This window comes from Schistocerca americana, chromosome 3, assembly GCF_021461395.2.
Source record: "Schistocerca americana isolate TAMUIC-IGC-003095 chromosome 3, iqSchAmer2.1, whole genome shotgun sequence".
NCBI classification, from domain to species: Eukaryota; Metazoa; Arthropoda; class Insecta; order Orthoptera; family Acrididae; genus Schistocerca; species Schistocerca americana.
In genome coordinates this window covers 626,317,725-626,327,471 of record NC_060121.1, presented here as the reverse complement: position 1 = coordinate 626,327,471, position 9,747 = coordinate 626,317,725, and the positions used below count along the sequence as shown (strand labels likewise).

General features: G+C 43.8%; 1 non-coding gene across 1 annotated transcript; it reads left to right on the top strand.

Moving 5' to 3' along the window:
• Nucleotides 1-2,197: 2,197 nt before the first annotated feature.
• Nucleotides 2,198-2,271, top strand: Trnak-uuu. Its single transcript has one exon. It is a non-coding gene; the product is annotated as a tRNA-Lys (tRNA).
• The last annotated feature ends 7,476 nt before the right edge of the window (nucleotides 2,272-9,747 follow it).

Sequence of the window (9,747 nt, the reverse complement as noted above, 5' to 3'; positions counted from 1 at the left end):
TATTTTACTCCTAGTGAGATAAGCGTCTACATCCTTACTTTTGTCCTCTAGCCATCCCTGCTTAGCCATTTTGCACTTCCTGTCGATCTCATTTTTGAGACGTTTGTATTCCTGTTTGCCTGCTTCATTTACTGCGTTTTTATGTTTCGTCCTTTCATGAATTAAATTCAATATTTCTTCTGTTACCCAAGGATTTCTACTAGCCCTCGTCTTTTTACCTACTTGATCATCTGCTGCCTTCACTACTTCTTCCCTCAGAGCTACCCATTCTTCTTCTCCTGTACTTCTTTCCCCCACTGCTGTCAATTGTTCCCTTATGCTCTCCATGAAAGTCTGCACAACCTCTGGTTTAGTCAGTTTATCCAGGTCCCATCTCCTTAAATTCCCACCTTTTTGCAGTTTCTTCATTTTGAATCTGCAGTTCATAACCAATAGATTGTGGTCAGAGTCCACATCTGCCCCTGGAAATGTCTTACAATTTAAAACCTGGTTCCTAAATCTCTGTTTACCATTATGTAATCTATCTGATACCTACTAGTATTTGCAAGATTCTTCCATGTATACAACCTTCTTTTATGATTCTTGAACCAAGTGTTAGCTATGATTGAGTTATGCTCTGTGCAAAATTCTACCAGGCGGCTTTCTCTTTCATTTCTTAACCCCAATCCATATTCACCTACTATGTTTCCTTCTCTCCCTTTTCCTACTCTCGAATTCCAGTCACCCATGACTATTAAATTTTCGTCTCCCTTCAGTACCTGAATAATTTCTTTTATCTCATCTTACATTTCATCAATTTCTTCATCCTCTACAGAGCTAGTAGGCATATAAACTTGTACTACTGTAGTAGGCATGGGCTTCGTGTCTATCTTGGCCACAATAATGCGTTAACTATGCTGTTTGTAGTAGCTTACCCGCACTACTATTTTTTATTCATTATTAAACGTAGTCCTGCATTACCCCATTTGATTTTGTATTTACAACCCTGTATTCACCTGACCAAAAGTCTTGTTCTTCCTGCCACCGAACTTCACTAATTCCCACTATATCTGACTTTAACCTATCCATTTCCCTTTTTAAATTTCTAACCTACCTGCCCGATTAAGGGATCTGACATTCCACGCTCCGATCCGTAGAACGCCAGTTTTCTTTCTCCTGATAACAACGTCCACTTGAGTAGTCCCCACCCGGAGATCCGAATGGGGGACTATTTTACCTCCGGAGTATTTTACCCAAGAGGACGCCATCATCATTTAACCATGCAGTAAAGCTGCATGCCCTCGGGAAAAATTACGGCTGTAGTTTCCCCTTGCTTTCAGCCGTTCGCAGTACCAGCACAGCAAGGCCGTTTTGGTTATTGTTACAAGGCCAGATCAGTCAATCATCCAGACTGTTGCCCTGCAACTACTGAAAAGGCTGCTGCCCCTCTTCAGGAACCACACGTTTGTCTGGCCTCGCAACAGATACCCCTCCGTTGTGGTTGCACCTACGGTACGGCTATCTGTATCGCTGAGGCACGCAAGCCTCACCACCAACGGCAAGGTCCATGGTTCATGGGGGAAAAAAAAAAAAAAAGAATTGTTGGCCGGGGCGTCCCATTCGGGTATGGCCGCCAAGTCTAAGTCTTATTTCATTCGGCTCCTCATTGGGCGACTGGCGGCCGATGATGAGGATGAAGTGATGATGAATACAACAAACACCCAGTCCACGAGCGGACAAAATCTCCGACCCACCCGGGAATCGAACCCAGGCCTATTGCATGGAGGCAAGCAAGTTACCACACAGCTAAGCAGGCGGACAACTAGCCGGTGCCCCACCGAAATGAATAAAACACAGGGTTCCATTATGGACACGATGACTGCATCTATCTCTGCGGAATGGAGGAAAGCACATACACGAACCTCAAACACTTCATACTTATATCGATATGGTGTCTGTTCTCGAACATGCCCGAAAGAACAGACACCATATCCATATAATTATATAGTTCTGCCAATACCGGAAATGACCTTCCTCTTCTGTGCGGATGCACACATATTACCCGAACTCTTACGGGACTTGGAAAGAATGTCTTCCACAAGTAATGAATATTTGGGTGGGGACACTACAAATGTAGTGTGTGGACATATAAGGTGAGAATATGGGTCTCGCGGGAGGCGTGCACGAGATAGTCCCTGCAGTCGCGCTATCCTCTGTCCCCTCGGTGGCTCAGATGGTTAGAGCGTCTGCCGTTTAAGCAGAAGATCGCGGGTTCGAGTCCCGGTCGGGGCACACATTTTCACCTGTCCCCGTTGATATGTATCAACGAACGTCAGCAGCTGAAGGTATTAATATATAATTCTAATTTCAAACACTTCAGTCGTGAGTGAACGACCGAAAACCACGTAATTACCCACAATGTCTGCTTAATCTCCTTAACTTTAGAAAGAAACTTTCGCCTGCATTCCACCAGGCAGCTTGAACTAACGACAATACTGTGTATGAGGAAGTGAGCTGCACCAAAGTAGCCACAGAAGCTGAAGTTGAAGAGCTGTCCAGGAGCCAAAGAAGTCTCGATGGAACTCGAAAGGTAAGTGCGTCTACACACTGAGAAGCAGAAGTGCCTCAAAAGCAATGCTCCTCCCAGTTCTCCATGGACAAGCTTAAAAAAAGAAAAAAAGCCACTGGTTTTCCAAGGGGATACAACGAAGCAAACTCCGTAGCAGTTCTCTTAGTTTTCCAAGCTAAAAAAATTACAATCTGTCTGGTAGCACAATCCTCCTCTCGTTTCCTTTCGAAAAAAGATGTTGCTCAGACCAATGTGAGTAAACCTATACTTCCCTTTCCTAGAAAACTATGCTCAATTTCCCATTATTTCTACTTTTTTAGAAATCGTCCAGTCATCCTGTGTTGAGCTCCCTACGTCAGTACTCAGGTCAACAACCATCATGTCCTGACAACACAAAGTCACGCCGGTTCTAAAAGGAACTGCCAATCCAGATTGGCCGACTCTGTGCTTTTATTACCAGCGTTCGGCCCCTGGCCAGCAAGCAGTACAGAGGGTAATTTAGCTGAATAGGATGAATAGGACGAAGTGTAAAGAAATGCACATATCACCTGAAGTTTCAGCTATTTCGTTATTCCACAATGCTGCAAGTTACAAATACAGAGATTTGTAAACAGGCAAAATACGGAGCTGCGGTCGGCAACGCCTATATAAGACAACAAGTGTCTGGTGCAGTTATTAGATCGGTTACTGCTGCTACAATGGCAGGTTATCAAGATTTAAGAGAGTCTGAACATCGTGTTATAGTCGGTGCACGAACGAAGGGACACAGCATCTCTGGGGTAGCGATGAAGTGGGGATTTTCCCGTACGACCATTTCACGAGTGTACCATGAATATCAGGAATCCGGTAAAACATCAAATCTCCAACATCGCTGCGGCCGAAAAAGATCCTGCACGAACGGGAGCAACGACGACTGAAGAGATTCGTTCAACGTGACACAAGCGCAACCCTTCCGCCAGTTGCTGTAGAATTCAGTGCTGGGCCGTCAACAAGTGTCTGCGTGCGAACTATTCAACGAAACCTCACCAATATGGTCTTTCCGAGCTGAAGACCCACTCATGTACCCTTGATGACTGCACGACAGAAAGCTCTACACCTCGCCTGGGCCTGTCAACACCGACGTTGGACTGCTGAAGACTGGAAGCATGTTGCCTGGTCGGATGAGTCTAGTTTCAAATTGTATCGAGTGGATGGACGTGTACGGGTATGGAGACAACCTCATGGACCCTGTATGTCCGCAGGGGACTGTTCAAGTTGGTGGAAGCTCTGTAATGGTGTGGGACATGTGTAGTTAGAGTGATATGGAACACCTGAAACGTCTAGATACGACTCTGGCAAATGACACGTACGTAAGCATCCTGCCTGATCACCCGTATCTATTCATGTCCATTGCGCTCCCCAGACATTGTTGAGCGTATCTGGGATGTCTTTCAACGTGCTGTTCAGGAGAGATCTCCAACTCCTCACGCTCTTACGGATTTATGGACTGCCCTGCAGGATTCATGGTGTCAGTTCCCTCCAGCACTACCTCAGACATTAGTCGAGTCCAAACCACGTCGTGCTGCGGCACCTCTGCTTGCTCGTGGGGGCCCTACACGATATTAGGCAGGTGTACCTGTTGCTTTGGATCTTCACTGTATGTTGTGACAACGACTGCCAGACGACTGTCCAGTTTCCGTGAAAAATTCACCTTCCTTCACCAGGGTATACAACGGTCAGGAGTGAGGTGACCGACCACTTGGCCTGAGTCCAGTGGGCGGGAAAACCCACTGGAGCCCCGACGCAGCTCTTGTAGCACGAGGAAGTCTGTCTCTAAGGGCACCATCCACTGGCTAACAGGACGCTGGTTGCCGTATAGGCTCGCTGCCACTCTTCTAACTTACCGGCCTAATATAACATGCAGACCCAATACAATTAATCGTAATTACATTATTAGAGATACATTATGACATATGTGATCATCATGTCTGAATGGGACGGATATCAGTAGATGTGACGTACATGTATGTATAAACAAATGTCTACAGTTTCAAAAAAAATGGATGATTTATTCAAGATAAAGAGCTTGTTGGAAGTCCTCTGTCCAACTGGTGCGTTAGATCGTCAAAATCCCGAGCTGATTGTTGGGCCCTAGCCACAATGCTCCAAACGTTCTCAATTGGTTTGAAATCCAAGGTAGGGTTTGGCAAGCACGAAGACAAGCAGTAAAAACTCGCCGTGTAAGGACGGGCATTATGTTGCTGAAATGTAAGGCCAGGAAGGCTTGCCATGAAGTGTAACGAGGCGAAGAACACCGTCAAAGCACAGTTGTACTGTAAAGGTGCCGCTAATTCCGGCCGCTGTGGCCTAGCGGTTCTGGGCACTTCAGTCCGGAACCGTGCTGCTGCTATGGTCGAAGTTTCGAATCCTGCCTCTTGCATGGATGTGTGTGATGTCCTTAGGTTAGTTAGGTTTAAGTACTTCTAAGTCTAGGGGACTGATGACCTCAGACGTTAAGTCCCATAGAGCTTAGAGCCACTTGAACCGTTTTGTTCCACTAGTAACAACCATAGATGGGCAACATATTACTACCGCCCACATATATCTCGCGTGATGATCACAACGAAAAGATCCGAGAAATTAGAGCAAATACGGAGACTTACAAGCAGTCGTTCTTCCCACGCACAATTCGTGAATGGAACAGGGAAGGGGGGATCAGATAGTGGTACAATAAGTACCCTCCGCCACACACCGTAAGGTGGCTCGCGGAGTATAGATGTAGATGTAGATGTAGGTGGCCTGCATTGAAATGAAATGACACTCCATACCTTCCGGTTTTCGGGCCGTATGGCGTACATTAGTAAGGTTGGTATCCCAGGGTTGTTTGCGAGGTCTCCAGATACGTCTTCGTTGCTTACCGGGACTCAGTTCGAAGCGGGACTCATCACTGAAGATAATCCTGCCTCAGCAAATGAGATTCCTGGTTGGATGTGCCCGAGACCACTGCAAATGAGTTTGATGGTGTTCAAAGGCCAATGGTAGTCGGCGCAAGGGGCACCGTGAGCTCAGCCTCCTTTCTGTGAGCCGCCTATTGGTGGACCTTGTGGTCACTGGAGCACCAGTTCACGTCAGATCTATGATAATGATGAACCCTGAGCTCTAAGTGCCTCTCTGACTATTGCTCGGTCCTCACATTCTGTCGTTTCTGTACTTCAATCGCTTCTTTCTTGACTCTGGTTCACCCATCCCTGTCAACAATAGTGGTATCATTCCTATACAAATGTCGAGCGACTCACCGATTACTCCAACTGGCTCCTTTGCGCCCAATTACGCGTCCTCTCTCAAATGGTGACATTTGTGTATATTGTATGCTCGCCTGTCTGCGACGCATAGTTACTGTCCAACTGAGTACACGGAATGAAATTCGCAAAGACTTTATGCCCTCCTATCGACATGTCTCCTGTTTACTATCCTTGCAGCCGCTTGGTGAAATTGCGCTGCAGCCTCACACATTTATCTACTGGATGTCAATGTTTACAGTTCTGCATTTTCCGTCGATACATGTACAGATTTCAATTTGTGACCAACTTTCATAAGTCCTTCGTGATGCGTCTTCTTTTTTTCTTTTTGTTCAGAGTGTATAAACGTATAAACACTTGCATCACTTGAGCAAACAGCCTGACCCTTTTCAAACTCCTCTGCCTATAAGAAATTATTTGTCCGTAGGCACCCTGAGAATAATAATGTCTCACAGCTGTAAATAGTATGATCTATAAATAGGACAAACACCTTAAAAATTAATATGATGGAAACATTTGAGGTCTCTGAATCCATATGCAGGTACTTGCCTTAGAAATCATAGTGTGACTACGTGTTTGACCTATCAATATCTTCATTCCTAGAACGATCACACATAACTAATATTACTTCTGCTATATTTCATCCATCCGAATCGAATGAGGTTATAGAACGAAGTGATTAAATGATACCCAGCAGACCCTAAAAGTGCAGATGTGTCGTGTAGGCGTTTTGTATCACGATATTCGTTAGTAAGTCCATTTGTCGCTCAGGTTTCTAATGGACAGTACAAACAACCCAAAGTACACACAAACATGATAGCCACATACAAAACATCACAGTTCTCAATTACTTCATTAATGTACATATATGAATTAACAGCTATTGATTACTGTTATTTTATTGTATTTCTACTGGTTCGGCTTTTAATTTACATTTTTAATATTTGTTAGCACTGCAGTATATTTTTACGATTGTAAGTTAAATTAAATAATATATATTTCAACCTCTCTCACAAAACATAGAATTAATTAGGTACAAGGAAAAATTATGTCATTGTATATTACGAACTACAGTATTGCATTGAAGTGGTAGTGTAAAATTAATTACTGAGTTGAGCCATTTGATTAAATTATTTTACAAATACGTTATCCTTTCAGTTGTCCTCTAGCATCATAGCATGTTTATATAAACTGGCCTCTAGACCTTATGGTTACCTGTATCTGTATTTAGCGAGAAGAAGGAGGGTTTGTATTAAAGATGTGGTTAAACGACATCCCAATTGCTATGCTCCCAGTGTTGTATATCACCTTCTGCACACTTGAAGAAAGGTTCCTTATACCATGCGGTAGCTATGTAAAAATATCCGTGAACCGAATTTCAATGCGGAATCTACAAACTACTGATCCTGTGCTTACTCCATCCACAAACCATCGCTGAAGAGAACAGCATGAAAGCTTAACGAATGCAACAGTAAAAATTATAGGCTATGCAGTTCACACGAAGCTTGATGGTACTGCAAAGTTCGACTTGCTCGGAACACTAGGTTGGTCTGAAATGGGAAAGGAGGTGTCTGTGGTCTCTTACATTTCAATATTTACTTTACATAATACAGTGACCTTGCGTGACACTAAGCCAGAGTGGCCCGAAGGGGATCAGAACTCCTATTCGCTTAATATGAGTTAAAGATGCTCGTTGTGCACTTAACATTTACCGAGTAGAAATGTGTGTGTGTGTGTGTGATACATGCCATGGTCTAACTAGCGTAAACTGCTCCCAAAGGGAGCTTCACCTTTGCGCCTCTAACCCCCCCTCCTCCGCCCCCTTCTTATGTCGACATCACCACCCAATGTTTTGTTTGTATCTTGTCCGTTCATTTAGATCAACGTAACTTCACAATCAAGTAAAAGATACGCATTTCAATAATTATTTTTATACAATAATATTCCAAATATAGAACAACACACAGTCCGAAATCGTAGTGTTATATACCAACAGTGCTGCAGGACCTCTGCTGTTGCTAATCTACATCCACAACCTAAGAGACAATACGAGCAGCCCTCTTAGACTGTTTTAAAATGGTGCTGTTCAAAAATGATTCAAATGGCTCTGAGCACTATGGGACTTAACATCAATGGTCATCAGTCCCCTAGAACTTAGAACTACTTAAACCTAACTAACCTAAGGACATCACACAACACCCAGTCATCACGAGGCAGAGAAAATCCCTGACCCCTCCGGGAATCGAACCCAGGAACGCTACCGCACGACCACGAGCTGCGGACAATGGTGCTGTCATTTAGCGTCTGGTAAAGTCAATAGAAGACTAAAAAACTGCAAAACAATTTAGACGAGGTATGGAAGAATGGAAATTGACTTTAAATAATGAAATATGTGAGGTCATTCACATGAGAACTAAAAGGAATCCGTCACATTTCGGTTACACGGTAAATCACACAAATCTAACAGCTGCCAAATCAAGCAAATAGCTATGGACTGCCGTTACGATCTACTTAAAATGGATCGATCACAAAGAAAAGGTTCTGAGAAAGACGAACGAAACACTGCGTCTTATTTGTAGTATAGAATATGCGGCAGATCTACTAAAGAGAATACCTACACTACGCTCTTCCGTCCTCTTCTGGAGTACTGCTGCTCGGTACAAGATCCTTGCCTTGTAAGATTGACAGAGGACATCGAGAAAGATCAAAGAAGGTCAATTCGTATTGTATTATTGCGAAATAAGGGAGAGAGTATCATGGATATGGTACGTGAGTTCGGGCAGCAACAGTTTCGTTGTGGAGATATCTTTTCACGAAATTTCAGTCACCGTCTTTCTTCTCCGCATGTGGAAATATTTTGTTGTTGCTCACTTATACATGGTGAAATGATCATCATAATAAAATGATAAAAATCAGTGCTCGCACGGGAAGATTTAAGCGTAGGTTTTCCCGCTCGCTCTCTGAGTGTACAACGGTGGAGAAATTATCTGAAGGTTGTTTGATGAATCCCATGCGAGGAATTCCAGAGTAATCATGTAGATATAGATGTAGATGTAGACGCTCGCGATTCCTTTTTCATTGTTTTATTTGCGGTCACTGGAAAGCCGTAAGAAACAAAGAAAGGAACGCTATCTATTCTATTTAAAGTTTTGGTGCTCTTTTTCACTTGACATGAAGTGGCTGACAACCAGGGAGAGATTGGGCTTGCGGAATTATTACTCAGCGTAATGTCGTCTAAAGTTCCTCATGATCTCCTTTTATACATGTCTACCCCCTTTCCACCATAGGGCTTATTTCTCTTCTCTTTCTTCTTCATATCATTATTCCTCCTTATCCTTCCCTCTCCCTGTTCCCCTTTCCCTTTGCCATTCCTCATTTTTATCGCCTGCATAAAACTGCATTCCGACAGAAACGGCGGCCATCCACTCTTCCCGACGCCCATTGCCACATCTCGCGGGATGCACTGTGGCGTGTGTATAACTATAGATATAGGATGAGAGAGAGGGGGAGGGGTCGGAGGGAATTATCAGCATTCCATGAAGATCATCAGATTCTGGATCAAAGACGGTCGTATGCCTCTACAAGGAATTTTTCCTGTGCCATTAGGAAATACCTTCCTGCCCCCGATTCTTCAAAGAATCGAACTTCCATGTATAAAATGTATCTCCCAAATTATATTTCTTTTAATGATGTAAGTTTGCAGGTAAATTCAGTAGTATATGTGAATTCTGTCAGCAAAATGTGTTGCAAATGAAGTAAAGAAGTAATAAATTCATAGTTGGTGGGCTCGATTATGCCAAGAATCATAAAAAGAATTTCACCAATGTAGAGCAGACAGTTTACTGTCGACAGTCAGCCTCCGTAGGGCAGCGGTAACGTTACCACCTACCACGCAAGAGGGCCCGGGTTCGATTCCCGACA